General features: G+C 40.0%; 2 long non-coding RNA genes and 1 pseudogene across 2 annotated transcripts; all 3 read right to left on the bottom strand.

Annotated features, from left to right (window-relative positions):
- Nucleotides 1-443: 443 nt before the first annotated feature.
- LOC146304379 (uncharacterized) lies at nucleotides 444-2,614 on the bottom strand. The gene is made up of 2 exons (XR_014769369.1): nucleotides 1,110-2,614; nucleotides 444-1,017 (listed from the first exon to the last, which is right to left on the bottom strand). It is a non-coding gene; the product is annotated as an uncharacterized LOC146304379 (long non-coding RNA).
- Nucleotides 2,615-10,025: 7,411 nt separating this feature from the next.
- Nucleotides 10,026-12,137, bottom strand: LOC146304378 (uncharacterized). The gene is made up of 4 exons (XR_014769373.1): nucleotides 11,651-12,137; nucleotides 11,356-11,481; nucleotides 11,172-11,228; nucleotides 10,026-10,150 (listed from the first exon to the last, which is right to left on the bottom strand). It is a non-coding gene; the product is annotated as an uncharacterized LOC146304378 (long non-coding RNA).
- A 217-nt stretch (nucleotides 12,138-12,354) lies between these two features.
- On the bottom strand, nucleotides 12,355-14,498 carry LOC146304377 (uncharacterized; annotated as a pseudogene).
- Nucleotides 14,499-15,800: the final 1,302 nt, after the last annotated feature.

The following is a 15,800-nucleotide window of genomic DNA, read 5'->3' as shown; positions in this document are numbered from 1 at the left end:
TGTATTTACTTGTATGTCTCCTGGATTAATTCTGCCATGTTTTATTGCCAGTAAAACTGTAACACGATGCTGTCTTTTCGGACAGAGCATGCGCTGTTTGACCACAAGTGAACACGACTGTACAGGTCATCTTTAGTCACAAATATATATATATGATATGGGGTATTTCCTAACAGAGTGTGGTAGTAATAAAAGCATACAGATAAGTTAAATTTCTTCTACACACACACCCATCCATCACTGTATAATATTAATCTGGTAGTTATATAATACTACAGCAGAAAATACTTTGTTTTTACAATGGATGTATAACATTAAAAATATTAGGAGCTGTAAGGACATTGACTGTTTTTATTTGAGATATGTACAGTTTCATGGCTGAAATTATTTTTCAACTTGCACAAGTAATATCTAGAAAAATATATACAAAAACAGCAGCAGGATCAGGTTGGTTTATCTATGGCACTTTATTTACGACTGAACAAAAGAAGGATATTTGTTTTTTGGATTTTAGACACAACACTTAGAACTCTTGGAAAAGAATCTGTTATAAGACTTGTATAAAATTAATAAATGTAGTTACACAAAAAGTAAGGAAATTAACTGTAATACGACAAAATCATCAGGGCAGAGATTAACAATCGTTTGGCCTGACACAGCATCAGGAACATTGTGCTGCCCCATGAAAAAGTTCATAAGGACACTATAAAAAGACGTTCAAATAAAGACAATAACATGTTAATAATTAAAAACGTCCTCTCTACAATCAATCTGTAATTTACAGAAGCCAAATGTCTCCAACAATAAATCAGACATTTCCCTTTTTAAATGGTGAATTTGTAGTCGTTGTTGAGCAAGAGAGGCTGCAGAGTCTCTATAGTCCTTGTTGTTTATATTGTCATTTGTTGTTCCTTCTTCTCCTGCATGGGTCACATTTGCTGTTCCTCCCAGGACACAGTTTTCCGGTTCAGCTTTCATTTAACCTGTTCCCTCCATTGTGCCTCACTGTCCTTGGCCCTGCATTTTGGGGTGAGAAAGCAGTTTTCAGTGGCTGATAGGCATTACAGTGGATCTCTCACACAGATGTTTGGTCACATTGTTTTACATACCTTTCAAGACAGTGGACCAATTGTCTCTGCCTCTGCATCTTGTCAGGTTTATTCACATCGTCTGGGACTCCTCGGCCTTGTCCCGCCCTGGGCTGGTCAGCAGCCTCTCGCCTCTGCTCCAACTACTTGTTTTACACCTGTATGTGAACAACTCAAAAACACATTCTCACAGAGGTCCTGAACTGTGGAACAGTCAAGGACCAGTTAACATATCTGTCATCACTCTCACCAACATGCAGTTTAAAAAAACAAACAAAAAAAACAAAACAGTCACAGTCAAGTCAGTCCAGTTGTGTTTGGGGCCTGAGACAAAAGTGATATGTAATGTAAAACATACCAATTCTAATAACCCCTTGCAATAAAACAAATCTGTAGGAGCATGTGCATCAAGTTGAATCCCTACGATAAAACTCTACCATGCTATCTACCAACTGTAAATGAGCAGCATTATAGATGAATGGATTATAATAAAATAAATAAATAAATAAATACATTATTAAAATGAATAAATAGAATAAATAGATTAATAAATAGATTAAAATAATTGTGTGGAGCAGGCAGCGGGATTTTGTCAAATAAATAAATACATTATTAAAATGAATAAATAGAATAAATAGATGCATAAATAGATTAAAATAATTGTGTGGAGCAGGCAGCAGGATTTTGTCTAATAAATAAATACATTATTAAAATGAATAAATAGAATAAATAGATTAATAAATAGATTAAAATAACTGGGTGGAGCAGGCAGCAGGATTTTGTCAAATAAATAAATACATTATTAAAATGAATAAATAGAATAAACAGATTAATAAATAGATTAAAATAATTATGTGGAGCAGGCAGCAGGATTTTGTCTGAATAATACATACAATATGAAATGAATAAATAGATTAATAAATTGAATAAATAGATGAATAAATATTAATAAATACATAAATAAATACATTTAAAAAATCATAAATGGACATCACTGAGTGGAGTAGAATGGACATTTTACAGTCACTCTGGGACATTACATAGCTTCAAATGCCAAGCATTAAAGGCCACAGAAATCAGGAATGGTTTGCATGTGTTTTTGTTTGGGCTGCAACACTCCTAAGACTGAAAGCTTCTCTCTTGCGGTGCTGTACCCCTATGACGGAAATGGTTCCTCAAGTGCATGACGAGTCTCGCCATACACATGAAAAAGCTCATAAGCTCGCTAAAAGAGCCCCCCCCCACGGTAATACAGACTTTCCACCTTCAGAGATGAATGTTGCAGGCCCTATTTAAAACGCATACAAAGACATTCATGATAACTGTAGTATGTTGACATTACTTGTACATTTACAGTTGAGGGATCAATGTCTTTAATATAAATATGATCAATTAGTGTCCCATTTTCTGTTGTGGGAGAAGTTACAATTTGACTGTAACCATGTTGTGTCATAAAGTTTTCCATAGATTTTGAAACAACTGCATTATCATTAAAATCGCCCATTATTATTTTACCTCCTGATAAGTCATTTAATTGACTGACTACAGCAGTTAGGTTTATTTTAAATAGGCTGATTTTGTATGATGGTGGTCTATACAGCACTATGTAATTATGGTTCATAGGCTGAACATTAAACATTATGGCTTCCAAGTTACCACATTGCACACTGATCATGTTGCAAATTATGTGGTTTTTGTGATAAAAGCCAACACCACCATGTTGTTCCTTCTGTAGACTGGAAAACGTTTTCAGGTCACTATAGCATTGGGATCTAGCTTTATAGTGAAATGTCCATCCTTCCATAGTTATGTTACGGTCTGCTGCGTTGTGTTGTAGCCATGTCTCTGACAGACAAATCAAATCAGCATCCAACATCCGGCGGTCTTGTTTTTGTCACAGCTTCATTCCCCCAGTTCCCTCCTGTCCCTCTGCCCCAGTAAATTTCCACTCTCCCTGTCTCTGCTCCACTCTACCTGTCAGCCACTCCCACCTCATCAGCTCAACTCCACTCACCTGCTGGCACAGCTGCAGCTCATCCACAATCAGCCCTGCTCATAAGCCTCTCCTGCACTCTCACTCTTTGCCAGATTGTTCCTCAGCATTCATGCGAGACTCTCCAGCATTCCTTTCCTGCCTGACCTCCTGTTGACGAACCTGTCTGCCTCTAGCCTGCCTGTATCGCCTGTCTCCCAGTAAACTCGCCAGCCTTCTGTCCCTGACCATGACTTCTGCCTCAGCGTCTCTGGTTTCTGTCTGCTCACCTGGTCCTGACTTCTCCGCCTGTTCCCGTCTTCGCTGCTGCTCATCCCCTGTCTGCTTTGCTGCATCATCGGCCTGCACTTTTGGTTCTGGACTCCTCGCCTTGTTGACCTCGTCTCCTGTAAGCCCCTCTCTGTCACTCCTGCCTGCTGTTGAACAGAACTGTACGGGTCCGAGGGTTCACGCCCTCCCCCTCGGTTCCACATTCAGGCTCAGCTTGACCCAATCCTCGAGCCTGAAACCCAGAGACTTTGTGTGGGCCCTGAGCCTGAAGAAAGAACTGTTTTCTGTGTTTTCTCATCTGCTCGAGTTCCTGTTCTGCTTGTGTGTGAATAAGTCTTTACCAACGGTCCCAGAATTCCAGAGTGCTGCGTTTGGGTTCTAACTACACCCGTCACAGTTTTAGGTCTGCTATGTGTGCGTCTAAGCCTTGAATATTAAGTAAGCAGACTTGGAGAGAAGCATCTGATCTTGTTAATGGAGTTTCAATGTATTTTTCCATTGCCTGCAAATTTTCATCGACATCACTTTTTGCATAAATAGTGGTGGCTTTAAAATCCTGAATAATAAGATTTTCTATGGATGTTACACGGCTTAAAGCTACGTAAGCTTGGCCAGCAGAGAAAATCTTTTTAAATGACACTACTGCTTTGTCTAAAGTTAAGCCTTGCACTTTATGTATTGTGCAGGCCCATGCTAGACGTAAGGGAAACTAACGTCTAACACCACCTCTGTTGGTTACTTTGTCTTCATCAAGCCCAATCGGTGTGGCATTTTGAAGACCAGGCACTGTAGTTGGGAACTTGGCTCTCCATTTACTTCCAATCTTTTCATCATCAAAATTGACATAAATAGTTTTTGGGAGTTTGGTAATTTCATTAAATTTTACAAAACAAACGGTGCCAAAAACTCCATTAACAAGACCATCTGAAATGTCTGTTTTTGATAAGCATGACATGAGCATTTGGACCGACACTCAACAATTTACTTAAATATGTCTGTTTGTCAAAGGTATGTGAAGTACTCTTTTGTGAAAATCGTCCTGTTCGAGGATTTTTCTCAAAGTCTTGTGCTTTAATCTGAACAATATCAGAACATACCTTGTGTAACATAAAATTATGGGTTTCTACATCAGCATTTGTTGCAAAAATGTGAAGGTCCTCTGTGTCATCACCCATGCCCGTCTCACATTGTTTTAAAAGTTTTTCATCGTGGTCATTAAGTTTGTCTCCCTTTTTATGTTTTCTAATGCGATTTAGTGTCACAGCAAACTCTTGATTTTTCTGTCGCACTATTTCTGTTAGTTCTATGTGGCTAAACGTATTTCCCCATAGGTTGGTCTCTGTTTGATCTGTGTAAAGAGGCCTTCCTTTAACTGGTGGAAGTTGATTAAAAAAAACCTCCAACAGCTATTATAGACACATTACCGAAGGGAGAAAAATCAGCACATTGTTTAATTTGCCTCAGTCTGCCATGGATGTAAGTTAGTAGTTTGTGATCAACCATGGAAATTTCATCTGACTAATATTTGGAGATCTTTCAGACTGGCTCTTAAAGTATTTACTTTTTCCTCTTTTAGTGGCTGATACGGTAATGAAACATTATTACAAATGGCAAAGCAATTGTGTATTGTAGTAGCATTAATGTTATAAGCAGCTACACCAGTAGGGGCAGTAAGTAAAACATGAACATCATCTGGATAATCTGACATTCTTGCTAACAGTCTTGTTGCCTCATAATACACAGCTTTAATCAAGTGAGATTTACCTGTGCCTGCTCCACCAGAAATAAACACATGAAAAGGTGCAGGATTTTTACCATTAACTTTATCCAAGCACCACTGTCGTATTTTATAAAACACCTGTGACTGTAGCTCATTTAGGGATCTCATAATAGCTTGGGCTTCAGAATGATTAATTGTTTTGGGAATTCTTTAGACACAGATGTTTTTTCTGGTTGCAAATCTGGAATAATGTCCCTTTCTGTAGGAAACAAATCTTTGTTAGCATTCATTTCCTCTACACTTTCTAATCGTTCCAATTCAGCTTCAGGACAAAGATCAGCCCAAGCATCTTCTTTTTCAGGATGTTGCGTTGGTGAAAAGCGAGCATATCTCACAACAGCTTCATCTGTCCTTGTCCTCTTTTTTACAAACCCACAATTATTATCTAATTTAATCACATCACTTTGACCTTTTTCACTTTTGGGCACATCTCTATATTTTGAAGCAAAACTTGCTAAACACAGGTCTTTAAACTCATTAGTTTTAGGTCTATTTTTGTAACGGTCAGTGATGTTTGTCATCCAGATTTGGTCTTTGTTTGTGTCTTCTTGTTCTGCTCTCTTCTGAATGACATTTAGAGGAAGACTCATTCTGACAATATTGTCTCCAGTTGGAACAAATACAACTTTTCTGGAGCACTCCTTTAATCGCATGTTTGTCAGTCGATACACACTTTCCTGAGCAGATACTTCTCTGTTATGCAGAAACACACTTCCTAACTTCTTAAGAGCCTGTTTTGCATCAACATTTCCTTTACTTTTAACTTTGTTCTGTGCATGTTTGAGTAGCAAACCCATTTCCCTTTCTGCTTTTGAGATGTATGAGATAATGTATACTACACATGCATACGCATCACATCCAAACTGAATGTCCAAATTCGCATTCCAACAATGCAAGAGATCTTTGTTGTACTGATTCACCCAGACATCGTTTGTATTTCTTTTATGAATGACACTAATTTTCTTTGAAGTTAACTGATAAGCTTTTTCAAAAATTGACTGATTGATGCCGATGGAACTAAAGAGAGCATCAACACTGTCAAATGTTGCTCCTTCATTTGAAAGAGCTAGTTTAACTTTAGTCATTATTTCTTTTGCTTTTGCTGTAGCATCACATGTTTTTACATTACTTTGCTGCTGGTCTGGTTTAGGTTTTTCTTGTTGCTGCTGCTCCTCTGTTTTTGGTTTACAGATGAATGTCTTGTTGCTTGGGGGTCGCGGAAAGTTAAACCTGCACGGAGTGCCCTTCTTTTTACAACTCTTGGAGTGTTTCTTACTGTGCACTTGAATGTGGGAAACAACCTCATGCAAATCATCGGTTTCAGGCGGGAGATCACATGTTACATATTTGTCAATGAAATTTATGACCTCCTGGTCTGTGTTTGTGCCAATCTTTGGTGCATTCTCAACCCAAAACAAACGATGTGTATGTGGTGATCCACACTGCTGAAATTCGACACGATAAAAATAGTCAATAATCTTGCCTATTGGCTGAGCAGGGGACAGGATCACATCTTTCAAAAAACAACGAAACCTATGATCGAACATCCTTGCTGCCGTCACAGGATTCGTTTTTAACAAATTACATTTTTGGGACCAGTCCATTTCATTTACATTGCCTTTCAAATTTTGCACTTTCATGAAGGATTCCATCAATTCTGTCCAACGTAAATCTGCAGATGAAAAGGAACAGAACCAAGTAGGAATCCCAAGCTGCCTGGCCATAGCAAACAAATCTTTTTGTACACTTTGCCAAAACACAGGTGTTCCGCGAATAGGCTTTAAAAATTTGTAGCCCATGTCACACTTTAACACATCCTTGACAAAGTCTGTACTAGCAAGCATGGAGGGTGTAATCTGGGTGTTCTCTCCTCCATGATACCCTTTTCTTAATGCAATGGAAACATTTGACACAACTTGATTAATCTCTGACAAATACTGTGCATAAAAGATGTAATCCAAGTTACTGCCAAATCGCCCGTCAGCATTAAGAATTCTAGTATTAAGATACCGACTCAGTGTCAACCTATGCTGTCTTGCATCATGAAAAGTACCAGTTCTCTTTGGGAAAAGCACAGGAAAACATCTAGCCTCATTGCTAACGTCTGTAAGTAAACGGACAGGACTGTTGCCTTGTGCTGGAGCTACTGATAACACACTGTCAAAATGCTGATCCAGTACCTCCTGTGCAACATCCACAGGCTGCATACATGTGTCCAAATACATACCATGCTGTTGTTTATCATTAATGTGTTCCTCTTCAATGTCATTTGCCTCTTCACCCTCATCATTTGTGTCACCATCATCATTTGTATCTTTTTCAAGAGGATTTGTCCAATCTGTATTAATTTGAACATCTTTATACCACTTATTATGAGATTTTAAGTGTTCTAGTGCACTATGAACTTTATTTGTGTGGACATACTGATATTCGTAATGCCCTTTGTAGGTAATTTTCCTCTTAAATTTAACACAAATCATTAAATCCTGATTTTCTAACCTAGGAAGCACATTATCAACAGCATTGTTGTTAGAAGGAACACATGTTACAGGACCATGGACACCATTTTGTCCTCCCTTTGGCAAAGCCAATACTTTCATGAAGGGAATATGCTGTGCAATTAAATGTTGTTCTAAGGAGTTCAGTGTATTTAGTTCTTGTGGAATAGGATCTAACTGTAGGTTATTAATTTGACTTTCCTCAGGTACTTTTGCACTAAGGATTTTTCTGTGGCAGGTATAACAAATCCACAATTTACCAACATGTGTCAATTTTTAAGTGCAGCCAGCAGCACCTTTATCACCACATTCATGAAGATATGTGGAGGTTATACATTTATCTGCCAATGAAGCTGCTAAAGATCCCTTCTTTCCATATTGTTCTTTTTTACACTGAACTACCTGATGTTGGAATAACAATGTATGACATACACAGCAAACATATTCTGGACCCTGTTTAACCTTCTCTCTAAATTGCTGAATTACGACATCTATGTTATGTTTTTTCAGCGTTTGGTTACGTTTTTTTTCCTGGTTTCGTTTCTTTATAGACTGGGCGTAAACTGGGTTAGATTTATACTTTTCTACAGTAAAATGTATCACATGAGCACGATGATCAGGAGAACTGGCATATTTTTTAACACTGCTGCGTTTTACTTTAGCTCTGAATTGGTCAGCTGAAGCACATTTTTGTACACTGCTCTGTTTTACTTTACCTCTGAATTGGTCATCTGAAGCATATTTTTGTACACTGTTCTGTCTTAGCTTTGTTCTATACTGCTGATTGGTAGAATATTTCTTTTTAATCGCTTATATCACCTTAGCTTTGTGTTCTTCATTTGTAGCATATTTATTAACACTAGCATGCTGATTTGTTTGTCTATATTTACTGTCTGTTGAATATCTGTGTTGTACTTTCATTTTTTTATGTTTCCTAAATTCACTGTCATCTGCATATTTCTCCTTCTCTTTCCTCTTCTGCCTATCAGAGTTTTTACAAGGTGAAATGGCATCAAAACTTGCATTTGCATGATTAATTTCACACAGTGTACTTAAACTAAAACATTTACTAGAGATGTTATCTTTCACACATGCAATGGGCTCATAATGACATTCATTGCAGTGTTTAAGATAAATCCCTTTCTTTACCGCTGTTGCAACACTTGAGGTATACTTTAACCATTTCTGGCGACTATACGTATAAATATCAACGTTAAACAAATTTGCAGCAGCCTGAATTTCAACCTCTGTAGCCCAAGTGCCAACATATTTCATGCGTGTATTGGTAACATACTGCTGTACAGATGTGAACTCTTGTCTAATAACACTGCGGTACACATCAGTACTCTGTTCAATATGCTCCACAACAGCCACGCGAATAGGCCTATAATTAGAGTCTAGTCCACTAACAGCATGTGACAGAGATCGAAAGAAACAATTACCATCTGGCTGGATATTAATGGTAGTACATGGCTCTGGCTGTTCAATATCTAAATAATCAGCAACAACGTCCTCATGATTTAAACTAGGCACAATGCCAAGTTTGATGCAGATGCTCCTCTTATCAGCTAATGTTAAACACTTAAATGTTACATTGCTGGCATTTGTCTCAGACACTAAACAAACGTCGTCAGTGTCATCTGTCCCTCTCTCTGTCTCAGACTGCTGGTCACTGTCTGTCACTGTCTCAGATTGCTGGTTGTTGTCCATCACAGTCTGACTGCTGTTCATGTACCCCTGTGTTATTTGTTGCACAACGTGGTACAACAGCAACAGCCTTAACACCAGTGACTTCAAACAACTTGTCCCTAGCATGTGCATCATATGCGTACAGTGAATGGACAAGGTTGGTGATGTGTGCGTAGAGTGCGTCAAGACTATTGTAGTAGGCAACAATGCTTGTACCATCAGGTTGCCAACCACCATCATCACCACGTGCATGTGGATCAAACACAGCAAACCTGGACCCTTGCCTAAAAACTGCACACATGTTCTCCCTAATGGTCAACAAACAAGCATCTGCCTGAAACATGGCCCTCTGGAAAGCAATATCCAGAGGCATGGCCACATCTTGCAGAGCAGAGTCAAAGTCCTGTACATCAATGTCTCCAGTAAATGTGTCCATGTACTCTAATTTAAATGTGTTGTTGGACAACACATGCTGCCTAGGCAACTCCCGAACAAAAATGTAACCGCTACGACGAGCATCACTAATCATGTGGTTTTTCCTCATGTATGTGTACAAGTCGTTGCCCCTGACCAAAACATCGTCCACGTCAGTCGTAGTCCAAGTCTACACACTCTTTAAAACATTGGTCATAACTGCAGTGACACTGTTTGTGGCACACTGCTTCTGCCTGTTACGACCGAAACGCTTGTGCTCCTGACTGAAAGAACCCCGAATAAAAGACATGACATGGTCATGACTCACGTGATCCTGGGCATCACCGGCAGCAGCAGACGAAGCAGGAGCACCGACGTCGTCCACATGTTCGACTGCCGTCCCCTCTGCGTCACAGGGCTGATGAATCAAACACACAAACAATTAGGCATCAATTAAAGTAGCTGTAGAACATTTAAACCAAATCACAACAATTTGTATACTGTGAATATATGTTCCTTTAATATTTCTTTTTACAGGTTTTATACATTGATACATTGATTACAGTTTTTAGACAGTTATGAGTGTGCTATTCAATATCTACAATGTTGCATTAAGAATAATCATGCTAAGTAGGACAAAGTGTAGTAGTTGCATGCAATTTGCAGAAAGTCACGTACACCAAGTAGAACGACAGGATGTAAGCACAAAATGTACTGCTTTAACAGGTAGGAACTGTGTTAAAACCACACGAGAAAAATCTGTCTATCATTTAGGGGTCAGACGTAGGTGAAAGGATATCAGATAGGAGCTGTTTCTGCATATGTTTCCAACTTGACTTCCTCGAAACAGGGCGCCAACACAGCTGAGCGAGGCGCGTGCACCCGGTTGCTGAGAGGAAGTAACCAATCAACACACTCCACCAACGGGCCGACAGCCAATTGGAAGAGAGATCTACCTACATTCTCTAGTTTGACTCTGTATAGTATAAAACAACTGGGTCAGGATAGAATAGGCAGTCAGACTTCGTGAACTGACAAATACTCTGTTGCTGTCAGGGAATAGAAGATCTCGACCCAGAGCTCTGTAAACTGAACTTTGATTGCTGGAATAAATACTGATCGAAACCGGATATCTTCTCCTATTGCTTCATTAACCAACACGCAGAACTCGCTCACACATATGATGATTTTAATGGACTAGAATGAGCCCGAGTTCAACAATACACATTGGCAACGTAGCAATTAAAAAATGTGTCAAATGTTTACTGTAATACAAACCCAATTGTCTTTTACAGACTCTTAACTCAATGTTCTGGGGGAGAATACAAGTAACCTGTGTGGGCAACATATAAAAATATGCTTCCACAGAATAAAAATGTGCTTAAACAATAATAGTGCCATTATTTCAGTGTATGAACGAATAAATAAAGATAACAAACCTGCTGCACATCCTCCTCCTGCTGCACATCCTCCTCCTGCAGGTCCATGGCACGGTCCTGTAAGAACAATTTTGCAAACTCAATTCAAGATGATGTAGGTAGCTTAAAGGTAGTGCTCCACAAACCATTTAATACATCCATAATTTCACACCCCATGACTGTCCTATTCATAAAATGTACATACCTTCCTGGGGTCTCCCAGTGACTGATCAGAAGGAGGTGCGCCGACCTCCTCCCTCTCAGCCACTGTGGCAGCACGGGCAGGAACCGGGATGGGAGATGCCTTGGCCACCACCGCAGTTGCCTCCTCCTAAGAAAAAAAGACATAAAGACATGAAAAAACACCATGTGACCTGCAGGCTCCTTTGATAACTTCACACTTACTACATGTGATCAAATATGGAAAGAAACTGATTAGCCTAAACTGATGTAATAAAACTTTTCAAAACAAGTGAAATATTTAATATACAAAGACATACCTCTGGCTGGACCACCTTCTTCTGGGAGGCAACAGGTCTCACGCGACGTTCCCTCGTAGTCTTCTAAAATAAGAGAAACACAAAACATTTTTGAAGCCATATTTGGGGCATCGCTCAGTTCAAACCAGATAAAAACAGCATTGCTTGTTAGCATTATACATTGTGTCTGAAATCATCAAGCAGATAAAACAAAATGACAAAAGTTTAACTCATGAAAGTTACCTTCTGGCGCGTTGCGACCACTGTGGAAGCGAGAGCAGGAACGTGGACGGTGCCATCACCCAACACATCCAGAAGTTCCTGGCTAAACCACACAGGGTTCAGCACAACAGAACATTCCTTCAGTGCCACGTTCCCCTGACAATAAAAAAACAGTTGATTAGAAAACATGCAACCAAACCAAGTAGAGTTAAAGTTTAATCAATAATTCACTGTATGTAACAAAGATGACAAACCTCCTGCTGAACCACCCTCTTCTTGGCAGCACCGGGCCCATCAAGGTCAGCTGGTCGGGTCGTCTTCAATGACAAAAAAAAAAAAAATCTTAATTATGTGAGTCACTTCAATTACTTACTTTCAACCACACAACTGTAGTATTCAGATTCAGATTCAGAAAACTTTATTTATCCCCGAGGGGCAATTCAGTTTACAACTGAGCAGAATAAAATAAGAGTAAGATGAGGGTAAAAAAAATAGATGAGGAAGGAAATAAATATAGAATGTACATTATTTACAGAGTATTAAATAAAGTGAATCAGTGGGTAATACAGAGTACTAAATCAAGTGACTCAGTGTGTAAGTAAGCAGACAGATGCAGTGTGCTGCAGTCTGTTCCTGTTCTAGAGGCTGAGAGAGTGGAACCAGCACATTACCTTCCTGCCTGGTCCAACGATGTTCCACTCGAAGGGGTTTGAGAGCGTTGGCACCAGGACCTCTCCTCTCACGACCACCTGGGGGCGACGCCTGGGAACAGGGGGCGATGACCTGGCTCGAACCTCTGGCTGTGGCTCTGGCTCGCTCATCTCCACCTGCTAGTAGGCGGCAACCCACAGCAACTGTGACAGGATAGGCATCCCGTCACTGTCACTGAGGTGCACCTACAAAAATACATAATGTTGAGTTTGGTCAACAACTTCCTGATTTAAAACACGCATCTGCCAACAAGTTCACATAACTACAAAGGCTGGCACAATAACAAATGTTACTTACACCATCCCTGCACCACAGCTCCAGGTGAACCAAGGGGAAGTGGTTGGCAGTGGCAATGTAGGGAACACCTGAAAGGAATAAAACAGCCATAGAAAAATATGGGTTCAACTCCATTTCTGTGAATTGCAAAATCCTAATGAATAATACAAACACCGTTCCAATTTTTTTTACAAACTGCTTAATTAGATATAATCCATCATACATCCAGCTGCACATAAAAGTAAACACATTTGTCCATACATACTCATCTGCGCCGCAACGCAATGGTACGCCTGGCTCAGAAGCTCCTGCTGGTCCACCTCGATGTTCAGGCGCCGGGGGAAATCCAGGACAAACAGCTGAGAATAAACATAAATTGTTGTTTTAGCAATCATGCAGCTGATGCATTAGCACTGACACTATCAGACATAATAAATGTGCTAATAAATAAATAAATAAATAAATAACTTGCCTTCGGCCAACGGCGAGAAATCGAGCTCCCGAACTCCACTGCGGCCTCGTCGACGGTCCGGCTGGCAGTCAAGTCATTGCTAGGAGCCATCAGACAGACTGCCTCTGGGATCCAAGGGAGAAAGGCATTCTCAACCTCGGTCCTCAGCTGCGCTGCCGAGGCCCCCAGCGTTGACATGAAGCCAAAGGACATCCTCCCCTCTGGCATCTGGACGAACCCATCTACGATAGCACGTAGATGGGAGTCCCCGACAATCAGAACGAACTGTAACAACAGAAACATTTTTTTTAAGCACAACAATCTACAATGATTAATCCAAAATAGAATAACACATTAAATAATGCAACAATAATTACCTTCTTGTCTGGGGACTCAGCGGGAATGACCAACTTGTGGCTCCTGCCCGCCAACGGTGAAGTTGGCCAGGCCCGAACTGCATGGCGATACCCAGTACCGCGGCCTGTATAGGAAACACAGACAATGCTAAAATAAGACTTAATTCACCCTTACAAAGTAGTGATTTTAAAATAAGTGGAAAACACCTCACAACCAACCAACAATTTCCTATATTAACTTAACAAGTGACTACTTACGTGCAACAAAGGTGCTGCGGGGGGGGTTGCAGTTCCACGTCCAGGAGTCGCGCAGCCATCCTCATCCTGGCGGCCTGGGAGCGACGGTAGCCCTTGCCACGAGGCATCTAAAAGTGGAGGAAAAAAAACACATCAAATGTGAGCATAACTACATTAAAACACACAGACACAACTGATGAGAATGTGTTATTGTTATGTTCTCTTACATTATGTTAGCCTTGTAAAAACTTAAATTAACCTAGTGGTCATAACTGTACCATTCCCTGGTAAACACAATTTCAAAGTACAAAGCTATAACACATGAACACATCACATCTTCACCACAAATGCAAATGCGTATTGAAACGACCCTATAGTTCATCGTTGTAGTAAAAACTCAAACATTATGTTCTGCATTCAAATCAGACATACACATACTTTATGCCGACTTAACCAAAATTCACTGAATGAATAGGGTTTCACATGCACACCAAACTAGAAATTTGTTAAAATATGAAAATGAAAAAATACTTTCATAGGCTATAGTTATACAAGATATTTATCAACTGCACAAAGCTATGTCCTTACAGCGCAATGGAGGAGTGCCTAAATTTACTTTTTCAAATGGTCGTGACCGACCAAACGCACCACAGTAATCAAGGCAGGGAAGGACTGCGTAGTTAGCTGTGATATAGTGACCAAACAGCGAAAATTCATTCAATTAAATTCATTAATTCAATCAATTCAACTATCCACAGACACTAAACATAAACAAATAAACACTAGCAGCATAAGCAGACAGTTTGCTATAGCGAACCATGTAGGCTACTAGCTCACTGCTAATGCTAGCAGCGTTAGCAATACGTTAGCCGTATGCTAGCTTAAACACCACACGAGCTCTGGCATTAATGAAAATTAATTTAATAAACTTACCTTAGGAGCTTAGTCGACTACCAGTTCGATGAAAACCTGAAAAAGAGAAAGAGAGAGAGAGAGAAGAGAGAAGGAGACAGAAGGTGAATACTAGAAAAACGAAGAAAATGTATCCTGTATAAAATAAAAAAATGTATAAAATATATCCAAACGATGTCGTCCAACGATGAAGTCCAAATATCCGGCAGGTCAGGGTCCAAAAGCTGTCCAAAGGCAGGTATCCCACGGCAATCCAACAGTAACTTCGAGAAGCGTCTGTGAATCAAGGCAATGGGTGCCGCCCCTTTGTTGTCGACCCAATATATACGCCTACGCGTGTCCACTCTCGACCAATGAGGGCGAAGACCCCACGTGCCGTATATCAAATCAGGTGCACCAGACAACAACGCACAGATACGTCACAGCTACCTACGCACTTAGGAAATCCCCTCCCGACCTTGATGATAGTGACGGGCGCTTGGTTGCTAGGTCACGGTCATTCACAAAAGTAAACAGGGGATTCCTCGACACTGCTACCCCCGCCCCGTCTGTGTTTTCAGTGTTTGCTAGGTCACATCCTGCTTTCTCTGTGATAGATGTAAATAGGGGAACCTGTTTTGTACACTCTATTGTGTAGATAAAGTGTATTTTAAAAAATAAAAAATTAAAGACACAAAAAATAATCATAAAATGAAATGGAAATAAATCGTGCGTGACAGGAAGTCGCGCGCAGAAATAAAACATCCGGTCATTTTCAAAATAAAATACGTGTTCACGAAGGATCAGGTTCCCCTGCACTACACTTTAAAAACGTCATTATGGGTATGTAGGCAGTCCTGAAGTGAACAGGTCAGAGGTTTAAAAATATTGTAGTGCTCTATAGGGTCTCATGCATCGTGGGCGATGCAGAAGCACTCTTTTTACTAATATGCTCAGAACGCCGCAGTGCTGTGAGCTAGAGACTTACTTTCAAAAGCAGCTGAAAGATGACGACTGCGCCTTGAAC

Source organism: Lutjanus erythropterus, unplaced genomic scaffold (genome assembly GCF_056507025.1).
Source record: "Lutjanus erythropterus isolate fLutEry1 unplaced genomic scaffold, fLutEry1.hap2 Scaffold_155, whole genome shotgun sequence".
Taxonomy (NCBI): Eukaryota; Metazoa; Chordata; class Actinopteri; order Lutjaniformes; family Lutjanidae; genus Lutjanus; species Lutjanus erythropterus.
Note: the sequence above shows the minus strand (reverse complement) of the source record. Positions and strands in the feature narration are given on the sequence as shown.